Raw genomic sequence first — 12981 nt, forward strand, 5'->3', positions numbered from 1 at the left:
TGCTTGATGCCCACACAGGTGCTGCAGCATCACCTGAGCACACAGTGCACGCAGGAACTGGGTTATCCCCACTGCTCTGCAGAGTCTCGGGGGGTGAAGTTTGTCAGTTTCTCTGGGAGCACCGAGAACATGAAACCAGTCTCTAAGGGGCCTCACCTGAGCCAGGCTGTTGCTTAGTGCATCAGACAGTGCTGCTCACAAAGGAAACAGTGAATGTGCGAAAGCTTTAAACCTTAGCACTAGTATTTACATCAAGGATGTGTTGATAGTCAATTTTGTGTATCCCATTTAGTACTCTTCGTTAAGACATCCAGGTTTCACTGCAGTGATCTTTTCTGAACCTAGTTCCAAGAGATCAAAGCTTTAGCTGCTGTTTTGTTTCTCCAGTTTGAAGTTTGACCAAGAAACTTGAGTGGTGAATGTTTCAGTGGTAAATTCTTACCTGTGGTGCAGGTCTGTCAGAGCTGGAATTAAAGTGGAGATCAGAAGCTGCTTATGCCTTTCTGCTGGTGTGCTGTCATGGTGCAAGGTGATGTTTGATGAAAGCTGAAAGCTATTTAAGAGTTCATAAAAGGGAATTTTTATTACAAGTTGTTTTCATAAGATTAGTCAAACTTCTAAGTATTATTTGTCTTGTTTTGTTTCTATTCTGGGAGTGGCTGAGATCTACCTGAACAGGGCCCAGCCAGGCATTTTCTGTGTGCGGGAGGGATCTCCAAGCCTAAACTTTCTACCCAGAGTGGTCATATCTACAGTTTCATTGAATTGGAAGTTAAAATTGGGAAGTTACAGCATGGATGCTGCATCCCTCTTAGGCCTTACACATAAGCCAGCCAGAGAAAGTGTCCCAAAGGCTGCTGTGGAATTGCCCCCAAGGGAGTGCCTGGACCCTCGTGAAGGCCCTCGTTAGGAGCCGTGTCTGCGCTTGGCTGCCAGCCTGGTTGGTGCTGCTCTGTGAAGAACAGCGTGGGCAGGACAGGTCATGGGCTGGCACGCTATGCAGGGCTCTCCGGTCACTGCAGTGGCTGTTTTGTTGGGAACCCTCCTTTCCCTTGTTGGAACCCTGAGACTTTTCAGTCCCTCACCGTGCCCAAAACGTGGGGTCCCGAGTTACAACATTTCTGTGCAGGAACTCTTTTAGGCTTTGGTGCACTCTGTTGAGCAGCTGCCAGTCTGAGCTGCTGCTCCAGCAGCAGGCCCAGACTGGGAATTCTGGCCTCGCAGCCCTGCTGCTCTGAGCACACCAAGCTTCCTGGTAGTACAGGACTGCTGTATTTGCCCAGCCTTGTGCAGCCTGGGCTGGAACTTTACAGGGGAGAGGGTGGTTTTAGGGAGATGGGTACTGGTGGAATGGTGCCGGAGAACTTCTCCCAGTGCCTGAACTGGTGTTTAGTCTGATCCCTTGGAAGTACAAGAGTGTTGGACAGTGCTTTCACTGCCTGAGCTCCTGGTTCTGGACAAAGCAGCTACTTGATTTCCAAAGTATTGGGTTTCAGTGATGCTTAGGTTTGCAGCATGCCAAGCACCAGGCCTTGAACAGGGAATCCTCGATGCTGGGAAGCAGAGCCCTGCTCACCAGCAGCCTGTCACCTTGGCCATGGTGCTGCTGCTGTTGGCCTTTGTGCTTGGCACAGGTTCAGTGTCAGCGTTGCTGTCACCCTGCAATCTCCTCACCATTGCACTACCAGTGATGTGGGGCCACACATTAACTTTTATCACTGCTCCATTGAGGGCCCTGCTGGAGATGAGTGCTGCAGAGTACCCGGGTGCTGAGGGGACACTGCCAGAGCAGCCCTCCAAGCCCTGCTCCCTCCCAGGAGTTGTTGTCATGAGTCAAACACTCAACCAGCCTGACTGGTGGAATCAGGGCTTTGGGAAAGGCAGACAAAAGGCCTGGATGGAGCTGTGGCTGCTGTTGCTGTGCCTGGGTGGCTGCTGCTGTGAAAGCTGCTCCCTGTCAGCTGTCGCAGCCGTGTGAGGGTTTGGTGAACACGCTGCTCTGACAGTCACTTGTTTCCTCAGACCCACGGGCGCCCTTGTGGGCCCCAGCCAGAAGGATCCCTGCGTTTTGGGTGTGCATCTGTGTGATGCTTTAATTCCTGTTTGTAGTACATGAAATGTGTAGCATTAAGAGATAAAAGGGAGAATGTCTTGAGCAGCATCCTTAAGGCAGCAGGGCAGCAACTGAGGACCAGCCTCTGCTTTCAGGCAAGAAACAGGATGAGAGGACATTGTCCTTAAGCTGTTTAGGTTGGACATCAGGAGTTTCTTCATGGAAAGGGTGGTCAAGCACTGGAAGGGCTGTCCAGGGAGATGGAGTCCCCTTTCCTGGACGTGTCCAGGGAAGGACTGGAGGTGACATTCAGTGCTCTGGGCTGCTGACAAGGTGAGGATAGGACGCAGATTGGACTCTGTGGTCTCGGAGGTGTTTTCTGGCCGAAGCGATTCAGTGATTCTGTGACAGCGGGAGCCGTGGGCCGGAACTGGGAGATACCCAGCGCTTGCTTGCGAGACGTGCTCAGCGTGGATTTCCCAGGAGCCCACAAACGGGACAGGGAGTGTGCTGCTCCGGCAGCGGCGGCGGGACTGCCCCGGGCGCTGCAGGGCGGGGGGGGTCCCGGTGCTGGGCCCGGCCCCGGGCGCTGCCTGCCCGGCCCCGGGCGCTGCAGGGCGGGGGGGGTCCCGGTGCTGGGCCCGGCCCCGGGCGCTGCAGGGCGGGGGGGTCCCGGTGCTGGGCCCGGCCCCGGGCGCTGCAGGGCGGGGGGGCCCCGGGCGCTGCCTGCCCGGCCCCGGGCGCTGCAGGGCGGGGGGGTCCCGGTGCTGGGCCCGGCCCCGGGCGCTGCAGGACGGGGGGGCCCCGGACGCTGCCTGCCCGGCCCCGGGCGCGCTTTGCGGCCGCCGCGCTTTGCAGCAGGGCCGTAGGGCGAGGTGAGCGCCGGCCGGGCCGGGCCGCTCCTGTGCGGGGCTGCCGGCGGTGGCGGGGCCCGGAGAGCCGCACAGCCCCCGTGCCCGGCCGGCCTGTGCTGGGCGAGCTCCGACTCCCGCTCCGAGAGTGCCCTGTGTTCTGTCAGTGTGCAGGGACACGGGCCTGGCCTGTCACTCCCGTTGTCCTGGGAAGGGAATGGGGCACCAGGAGCAGCTGGGTGGGCTCAGCCTGGAGAAAAGGAGGCTCGGGGGCACCTTCTGGCTCTGCACAACTCCCTGACAGAAGGAGGCAGGGGGAGGGATCAGCCTCTGCTCCCAGGGAGCAGGGACAGGAGGAGAGGGCTCAGTCTTCAGCTGCACGAAGGAACGTTCAAGTTGGACATTAGGAGGAATTTCTTCACAGTAGGGGCAGTCAAGCACTGGAATGGGCTGCCCAGGGCAGTGGTGAAGGCACCATCCCTGGAGGTGTTTTAAGGAAAGACTGAATGTGGCCTCAGCCATGGTTTAGTTGACAAGGTGCTGTTCAGTCACAGGCTGGATTCAGTCTCGGGGGTCTTTTCCAACCTCATTCATTCTGTGACAGCAGTGTGCTATCCAAAGGGCCTGGACCTTTCCCCCGTGCAGGCTGTGTGCAGTCCCAGAGATAGCGATGCCTGACTGGCACCATCCTGCAGTGCCCAGCACACGTGGGTTGCATGCCCGGAGCTCGCTGTGGCACAGCAAAGCAGAGTCCAGGCTAACGAGGCTGCCCTGAGTGGAGCAGAACCAGGCCAGCCATCGTTGCTGGTGACAGCAGTAACTTTGAAGCACTGTCTGCTTTCTCCTGGCAGTGCTATTTGCGCACTTACCTTTGATTTATATTTTTTTTTCAACGGCTCTGAATATCTTGGGTGTTGGGGGAGGCAGCTCTAAAAATAACTTTAGAGGCTGGTTATTTCCAAAGCTGTTATTTCTGCCTCTGCCTGTTTCTTTCCCTTCTGTAGTTAATGGCTTTTTCTACTGCAGCAAGGCCTGGTTCACACAGAAAATCATGTTTTCTGCTCTGTGCTAGTTCTTGCTCTGTTAGCAAACATGCTCTGGGTGTGGGTGATGGTGTGTGTGCAGGCAGCAGGTGCATGTGATCGCAGATCTGAGTGAACGACATTGTAAAGCAGGAACACAGGATCCAGAATGTACTAAAAAATGAACACAAACCTTTTGAAGGGTCGATCTCCACCATTTGGAAATTGGAGACACTAGGGTGCAGCTCTGCAGAAGCTGTGTGCCAGAAGGTGTTTCCTCTTTGAACCATGTTCAGAGGTGACAGTGGCTTGAGGAAGTCCCATTGTCCCATTTCTCAGGCATGTGCCACAGGATGGCTCATTTTGAATGGCGAGTCGCAGCAAGAACACCAGTCACTGTTAGTGCCTTACCTCAAGTTCTGCTGCTGCATGTGAAATAACCTCACCTGACAGATGCAGGGGCTGGTACAATGGTACAAGTGTATGAAGACTCTCACTTGAATGGATTATGACTGAAAAACGCTGCTGCAAAGGTTGTTGAGGGCACCTGTTAAATCTAATTTATTCTAATTCTTATGGTGTGATGCTTTTCAGGATATTTTTTTTTTTTTCTAAGGTGACTCAGTTTTGGGCAGCTGTGCCTCTTATCACAGCAGCTTCCAAGCAGATTGGTGCCCTGCCTCCACATGCCATGAGTGTGCCAGTATCAGGGACCTGTGTGCTCTGCCTGCCTTGCCAGCATTGAATGCCTCGCTTTGCCGTGGGATTGTGGGAGAGGAGCACAGCAGGGCTGCTCCCAGGAGCTGGGAGAACATTACCTGTGGAGGTTTAACCTCCAGTGTGTGCAGAGTTGCTACGCTCCAGTGGCTGTGTTAGGTGCTGGTTGCTCCAGGTGCCATGACTTTGTGCTGTGCCTCACACCTTCAGGCTTCCTTTCTTGGGACATTTCTGCTTAGCTTGTGGCTGCCTGCTGCAGCTTTTAGGCTTGATTGAGAAAAGAAAAATATGGTGAGTGTATGGCATGTCACTGGTGTTTATGGCCTGACTCTATGGCCAGAGTGGAGGTGCCTCAGGCTGACGGCCTGACTGTGGAACACTCCAAGCAGCTGCTCTCCCTGGGGAATTCCTAGAGCTCTGTGTTGCTTCTGGCCATTCTGGAGCAATAGGCAGCTACCTCATCTCTGGGACTGGAGCAAGTGCTTCCTGATAAACCTGCACCATAGGATGGGGAGTGCAGATCAGCTGGAGTGAGATTTAGCACTGTCATAGTGTTACTGGATCTGGCTGAGATTGCTCCTGTGTGTGTCTCATTTGGAGGTTGAAAACAAAACAACGTCGATATTTAGAGGGTCCAGATCTTGTTCTTATCATCCATCCCAAGCCCTGAGTGTGCTTCATCCCTGGAGGTGGAGCCTTAGCTGGTGTGAGTCACTGTGCATTGGCAGCCTGGGCTTGGTTTCTTTGTGTGTGCCCCCACACATGTGTGTGTGCTAACTGTGGCAGGCTGAAAGGCACCTCAGCCTGGGGGCTCTGCTTGAGCTCAGGGGCTGAGTAGCCTCCTAAGCATGTGAGCAGGCTCCAGTGGAGGGGAGAACTCAACATGAGGGCAGATGAAAACTGATCTCTTGTATCTAGACTGTGCTCAGCATTTTGTGGAACTGGGAATGCAATGATATCATGGATTTTCCAATCTAGAAGAGGTTTTTTTTATATATATGGTTTGGGGTTCACCTAGCAAACTAAAAGCAAGCGTTTTATTGTTACAACGTCTTTTTTATAACGGCTTCTCATATTTCTGCTAATTACTGTGGATCCAGCCACAAAAGAGCTTTCTTGTTCTAATTGGCCTCCTCCTGTTTCAATTCAGTTGTGTTGCTGTGTCACCATGGAGACAGTCATGATGTCATGAGATGTGGCATCACTGAAAAATGGCTGGGAGGCAGTTGCTCATGTTCCCCCTCACTCCATCCACCCCAGTAATCAATAGCTGGAGCAGAAAGCAGAACAGCTCAATAGGCTTCAGGGGAGATACGGAGCTTTGAAATGAGTCTGAATTACAGCTGTGATTTTAAGGCTGTTACCGGAGTGGTGATGGCAGAAAAGATCTCACATACTCTTCTGTCTCTATCTCCTCACGTGTTGTTGAGCTCCCTTAAATTAGTGCCAGGAAGCCCCAAATGTCCAGCAGTTGCTGTGCTGCTGCACTTGGGCCCTGTTGGCAAATGCTTGTAGTGCTAAAAATCCAGGCACCCACTGGGTCACATCCTGGGCACAGTGCCGGGATTGGTGCTGCCAGCCTGGGGGACAGGTACACCACACTTTGTCATCTCGGACATCAGTCAGAAAAGCTGGTGTTTCACCAGGGTGTGACTTGGAAGAGCTTTTTTGGGGCCTCCTGCCTTTCCAGTACTTCTGAGACAGCTGTTTCCTCTGTGGAAGCACTCAGTGGGATGAGCTGAGTGCTGAGACTGGGAGAGCCAACAAGGTCTGTGTGAGCTCAGCAGAGGCAGGGATGTAGCAGAGAATTGGGCTTATTTCATGGCTTAATTCTACTCTCCCAAAATGATGGGAACTTCCAGTTTCCTAAATACCATGATTTGTCACCAAAACACTGTGAGGATGTATTCTGCCCTGTACAGTCTTTGCCATGCATTTGTCTTCAGCTCTATCTTGTTTAAATTTTTTTTGTGAAGAGTCTAGTTGAGAACATGGCACGGTGTACTTGATCCTCTGCCTTGAGCTGTAATAGCCTACTCAAATATTAACTAACTTCCTCCTGATTAATGAGAGGCAGAGCAGTGTCTGTGCCTGGCCTGGCAAGCAGGGAGCTGCTGCTTTCCAGTTATTTCTTGGTTTTGATAGAGGGCTTTGTCGTACCCACGGCAGAAGCTTGTTAGCTGTACCTTCTGTTTGTAATGTTTGATATTGGGGGATGGACGTGCAGATTTCCCCTGTTCGTGGGGTGTATCTGAGTGAGATTGGGATGCTCTCCTAGTGCTGTGTGCTGTTCCCACTGCTCAGCAGGGACCTGTGCATGGCACTTGCACAGTTTGGCTGGGGCTGCTCCAAGTTACCGTCTCTCAGGGCTGACACTTCCTTGGCAAGCGCATCCGCTCCCTTGAGCTTTGCTTGCTTTAAGCAACCTTGTATTCAGGCAAAAAGGACAAAACTTTGTGTAGTGTGGAAGCTCAAACAAGTTGACTTTTTCGGTGTGAGAAATTTTTGGCTGTTTTCCTGAAAAGATCAAAACCATTTTCCAGCAGTTCTCAGTTCTGCTGACAGACTCTTTTTTTTTTTTTTTTCTTTTTAATTTTTCTTCTGGGTTGCTGGGTCTTCAGGATGAAAGGCTACAACAGTTCGTAGCATAAAGACAAAGGTTTTTTTCACCTTGTCTATTCCCTTGAAACATTTGATACGTGTCCTGTTCAGGCAAAAAATGACTGAAATGACTGAAAGTTGAATTTGAATCACGTTAATTTATAGTGCTGCTGTTTTTAAAGTAGCTGCTGTGTGGCTAAAGATATTAAAATCTGTCTTTTAACCAGCATTGCTTAAAAAAACCAGAGGGTAGGACATGTTTTCATTCTCTCCTGACACTGGTCACATCTGTCCTGATGGCTGCGAGGCCATTCCATACTTGACTCTGACTACCCACACTCCGGTTACTGTAGAGGAGAAAATAACTGCATGAAGGTCTGGGATTGGCACTGTTAATGGCTGCAGCGGGCAGACAGAGGCTATTAGGAAAGGAAAAGCTCACCTACAAACCCTGCATGATTTGTAGGTTTAGCTATATTGTAGAATGTTTTCCATTTCCAGTGTGTGTGGAGATCTACATCCATGGAAAGGGTGAAATCGTTTCCCTTAATACAGCAAAACAACAAATTCCCGAGTATTTGGAGATTTCCATTAAAGGCTATGAATAGGTTGCTTCCTGGAAGGAAACTAGTCCTTCTGTCCTTACTCATGAGCTTGTCTAAACAGTTAACCTCATCAAATTCCTTTATTACATGAGCAAGTCACTGTGAAATGGTTTATTTTCTCAGAATAAGACTGTGTGGAGTTCCTTATCCCCCAGATTTGATCCCTAGAGGATGAACTGCTACCTGCTTCCCCTCGAAGGGCTGCACTGACCCCCCTGGGCTGCAGTGCAAGTGTTTTACCCTTGCAAATGTGTTGTGTGGTGTCCTTTGCCCTGTACCAAACCCCTTCCTTCAGGACCTGCAGGTTCCTCGAACCCCTCAGGTGAGCTCAGTTGGCCTCTGAAAAAGGAAAAGAAGGAAAATCTGAGGTGCCAACCAAGGCAGGCTGAGTGCTTGAGGATGGGAACAGAAACGTAAAACCTAATATTCTGCAAATTAATGTGGTGTTCTGCTGAGCTCTCTGAACTTCAGACCTGTATTCAAACAAGTTTTAGAAGATGGTCACCTACAGGGTAGTAAGCAGTGTCCAGACTTAAAAGGGAAGAGTGAGTGAGTGGACACAGACAATTTTTACAGAATAACTGCAAAAATATGCAAGATACAGAGAAACGGTGTTCTTGCCTGAAAGATAAAGTTGTTAAAATTGCTACAAGTCACTCTGGGCATCTTCCCAGCACTGAAGTTTCCAGCATTCTTGCAACAGGAGCTGGTTCAGGGTTGTGACACTGAGTGCTCGTTCAGATTGCAAGTCAACAGATTGCTTGTCTCCAGGTCCTGGCTTGCAGCAGGCATCAGGTTGTTGTGTGTGATCTCTGATAAAGGCTGTGAAACCAGAGCTGCCTGATCCTGTTGCAGCCATAGCCTTGTATACTCATATACAGGTGATAGCTCCTGCAAGCGTCACCTCTAGAGATGGAGGTTAACAAATAGGGATTTGTGCTCAAAACACAGGAAAGGCTGCAGAGCTGGCAAATGCTCTTAGGCAGATGAGTAGAAAAGTGAAGTTACTGAATGTTTGTAAGGCTCAGGTTCCCATCTGGGCAAGCTGCCACACAAGAGCAGGATTTCTCCCTTGGTGTCTCTTTACTTCTTGGTAATTGGTCAGTGATTGGCAAAAGACAAGAGAGTCCTTCCTGCTGCTTTGGAGAGAAATGCATTTGCTCTTTGTATTGTCTTGGCTTTTCTAAGCCCTCAACAAAGGAAGATACCACAGTGAGCCAAGGTACCTGTGCCTGAGCTCTTTTTACTCTCTGAACTCTGTGTACTGATGCGGGGCGAGCACAGAGTGGGCAAGGATGGCACTTGGTTGCTTTCAGTCTTAAAGATCTCCTTGTTCAGCCAGTGACAAACTTCAGGGCTGTGAATCACTTGTGTGTCAGTAATATTTGCATATTTTAGGCAGACTTGCTGCACTGTGTGTTGTGCAATGCTGTGGGAAACTTTGGAGCTCGGAGGGAAGCACAGCTGGCAGCGCTGTCAGACACCTCTGCTCCTGGTGCTGAAAGCTAAGCTAACAATTTAACTCTCTTCAGGCTGACTTGGTGCTTAATCCTCTTGGTAGGATTGCCAGAAACTTGGGAATGGCTGGTAAACTGGAAAGCCTGCACACCTGGCCACAGAGGCGGGGCAGCCTGGGCTATTGGAAGGTGTTCCTGCCTGTGGCAGGGGGATGAGACTGGATGATCTTTAAGGTCCCTTCCAGCCCAGATCATTCTGGGATTCTGAGTAACCTCCAGAAGCCATAAACTGTGCTTAAGCCCATGCTCAGGTTTTCCAAGTCCTTTGAGGTTTTTCTGGAGAGGGAATGTATTCAGGAGGCTGGTCTGTGCTGGTTTGGGAATACCTGTGTGTTGTGCTGTGCCGTGGGCACACCTGAGCTCACCTATTCTGCACGTTCTCTCTGTGCACTTGGCTTCAGGTTACCAGCAGATTTCCTTATTTGAAGGGGTGGTGACTGCTGTTCAGCTGGCCTCTTGTACTGAGGTTCTCTGAGCCATCCATCTGTACCACAGCTGATTCCTGCCAGACGTGGCCCTGTTCTTGGAGCATGGTGCTTTTGGCTGCCTGGGTTTGGAGCTGGCCTTGTGTAACACGTCGAGGTCCAGTGCACAGGCTTGGAAGGCTGCCAGTGGAGTTCTCTTGCTGGGAAGCACTGATTGCAGTTCTGAACTCTTGGTTGCTGTTTTCCTCTGTGCCTGAGTGGTGAAGGTCTGGGTTGGGGTTTTCAAGTAGCTGCAGTCAGAAATGTAAGAAGGAAATAGTCCAGGGAGCTGCTGAAGGGGAACTCTGCGTGTTCTGCAGTGGAACTTGTGCATATGAGAACTCTGGTTTTTGTACAGTTTCTGCATGTTCCAGTAACTAAAAACTGAAGGTAGAACTCCTGTTTCCTCTTGCACAGGTGAGATTTATGAATAAATTTCTTAGCTGGCTTTATGGTGAACTCTCACTGATAAGACAAGCAGGTGAATTTCCTCAGTAAGGAGTTTCTGACTGGGAGGTCTGATTTTTCTGGTATTGATCAAGCAGAGTGCTTAATACATCTGAACTGCTACCTAGCATCCTGTTAGGCACCAGGGCATGAAAATCTGTGCCTGTGTTCTCAAACACACAGGAAATGACTCTTCAAGTTGGTGTGATCCCAGCTTTCCACCTGCTCCTCAGAGTACAGCTGCTTTACAATGTGTTTCTGGTCTTGTGGGGCAGCAGGTGCTTGTTGCTCACCTTGGTGGGCTGCACAGAGATCCCCACAGTGCTCACTGGCAGAAAGGGGGACAGGGGTGGGTCATCTTAATGTAGGGGAACCCACACTTAGTAGTGGTTTGGGGATTTTTGAAGTGTGCTCTCTCTCCGGAGTTTCAGGTTGCACCTTCTGGTTTGCTCTGTTTGTCTTCTTGTTCTTGGTACCTTCAGGGAGCCAATAGCCCCTCTGTCCAGGGGCTGCACATTCTGAATGCCAGTGGGACATGGCAGGACAAAGTCTGACTGAAACCTGCCCCAGCCAGACTGAGAGCTTTCGCACTGCAGAAGCAATTATTATTCCATGGCACTGCTCTTTGCACTTTATTGCTCTTACACCTAACAGTAACTAAGGATTGTTCTGATCCTTACAGAGAATACACATTGTATGTGGGAAACCTAAATGTCAAATAACTTGAGGGTTTTGAAACTCCTGACATCTGGTGTGCAAGAACCGAAGCCTAAAGCCCAGTGGTTCATTCTGGCAGGGGCTGCTGAATTAAACCATAAAGCAGTTCTCCTGCTGAGATTCCTGAGAGCATTATTCCTCTGATAACAGCCTGGATAAGGAACTGCTGGATCATTTGCTCATAAGACCCCATCTCTAGCTTTAGGAAGTGCTGTTGTGCCTTCCTGTGTGTTCAGGGTGCTACATGTATTGAGGAGGTGGGGTACAGGCCTGCTGGAATGGAACTGAAGGAAGAAAAGGCAGCGTGCTAAGGTGAGGCTTCCAGCCATCACGTGAATTCGTACCGTGGTAAAATTTCCCATAAATCATATTCATACTACAAAATCACAGCAGAAATGAGCAAAGAGAAAGCTCAGACTGAAGTCCCTAAGAGGAATTCCAGAGTGATTTTAGTTTAGAAGGGGGTACTCAGCCTCCCAGTCCATTCTTGACCACTCACTGAAATGCTGTGTGCACATCTGCCTGCACAACTGGCATGCACTGGTGTTTTATCAGCTTAGCCAAAACTCCCAGTATAGTTCTATCAAGGTGTTTCCTTCAGCACTGTGATAGCTGAACTCTGTCCCTGAATTCTGAACGGGAAGCACTTCTGAAACACTCCAGCTGAAGAGTCCTGGGGAAGACTCTGTTGTGCCAGGCACGTGTCCTGCCAGACAGCAGCCTGGGAGGGTGTGCTGGATTTGATATGTGATCCTGGCTTACAGGACAGCTGGTACTTAACCTAACACAGTACTAATATTTGTATTGTAAATTGGATCATGCTTGGGTTCCCGACCTAGAGAAACCAAAAGTTACCTGGATCTTCTGTCCTTCATGAGCAGAATGTTAACAGAGCTCAGTCCTCAGCTCCCTGCAGTGGGGTGGGGGCTGTGTGCCCACCTGGACATGGGCAGTGGCTGCTCAGCACTGGGGAGGCTCAGGTGAAGGTGGGAGGAAAAGGGCCCTGCCGTTCCCAGCCCCAAGCTCTGCTGCTGTCCCTCGGCCCTGTGGCTGTGACACTCGTGTGGCAGTGCAGAGGGCAAGCAGAGTTTTATCTTCTGTGTTGTGCCACCCTAATCCTGGGCTACTCTTTCCATTTTTCGTTTGAGCTCAGCAGTTCTGACTGCAGTTCTCTGTCCATGGATCCCATCACAGGCGTGCTGGCTGTGGTACCCTGTGCACAGCACCTGTGTTGCTCCATGGTGCTGGAGCACTGCCAGCTCTGCCTGCCTGGTGTAAGCTGCCCGGGCAGACACATCCTGCTGCAGTCGGGAGGCTGTGCTGGCTTCGCTCCTGTCCCAGGGCTGGCCTGCTGTGCCTGTGAGGTGACTCACTGCTCTTACACCCTTCTCCCCATGGATAAGGCATTCTTCCTACAGGGAGAAGGAGGCCCAGCTTCCACCAGGCTCTAGAGCAGCTGTGTCAGATGTCTTGTCAATTAATGTAATTAGCAGTCAGCTGAGGAAATGCCTTCTGTAACTGTCTTCGTGGTTGTGTCTGTGAGTGGCCAGAGTAGGAGAGGACAGTCCTGTGGTAGGGAGGTAGCATCTCACAGATTCTCCCAGGTGTGTTGCAGCAAAGCTGCTGACATTGCAGTCCATGGAAATTTCCTGATGGAGATGATGCAAACTGCTGTGAGCTTGCTGTGAAATAACCCTGCAAGTGCTCTGCTGCTCCCTCCAAGCCTGCTCACATCCACATTCCCACAATTAGATAACTGGCCACGCATGAGTTTACAAAGCAGTATCCAAAATAATGTGTTGTTCTGTTTCCTCAGCTGGGCTGTGTGTCATGGTTACAGCTAAATAGAATTGAATCCCTTGCTAAAAAGGAGTTGTTGTTTTTCTATGGCTGCTTTAATGCAAAGCTGTCTTTGCCATCTCAAGCCTTGGGCTTGTAGGTATGAAGCTTGTCTGCTGTCATCTCATAGGCATCGTGTGTCTGCTGC

General features: G+C 50.6%; 1 protein-coding gene across 5 annotated transcripts in view; it reads left to right on the forward strand.

Annotated features, from left to right (window-relative positions):
* The window catches only part of DLGAP4 (DLG associated protein 4), a 125120-nt gene that overhangs the window by 89722 nt on the left and 22417 nt on the right, over window positions 1–12981 (forward strand). The gene's annotated exons all lie outside the window — the stretch shown is intronic.

Source organism: Hirundo rustica, chromosome 16 (genome assembly GCF_015227805.2).
Source record: "Hirundo rustica isolate bHirRus1 chromosome 16, bHirRus1.pri.v3, whole genome shotgun sequence".
Lineage (NCBI taxonomy): Eukaryota > Metazoa > Chordata > Aves > Passeriformes > Hirundinidae > Hirundo > Hirundo rustica.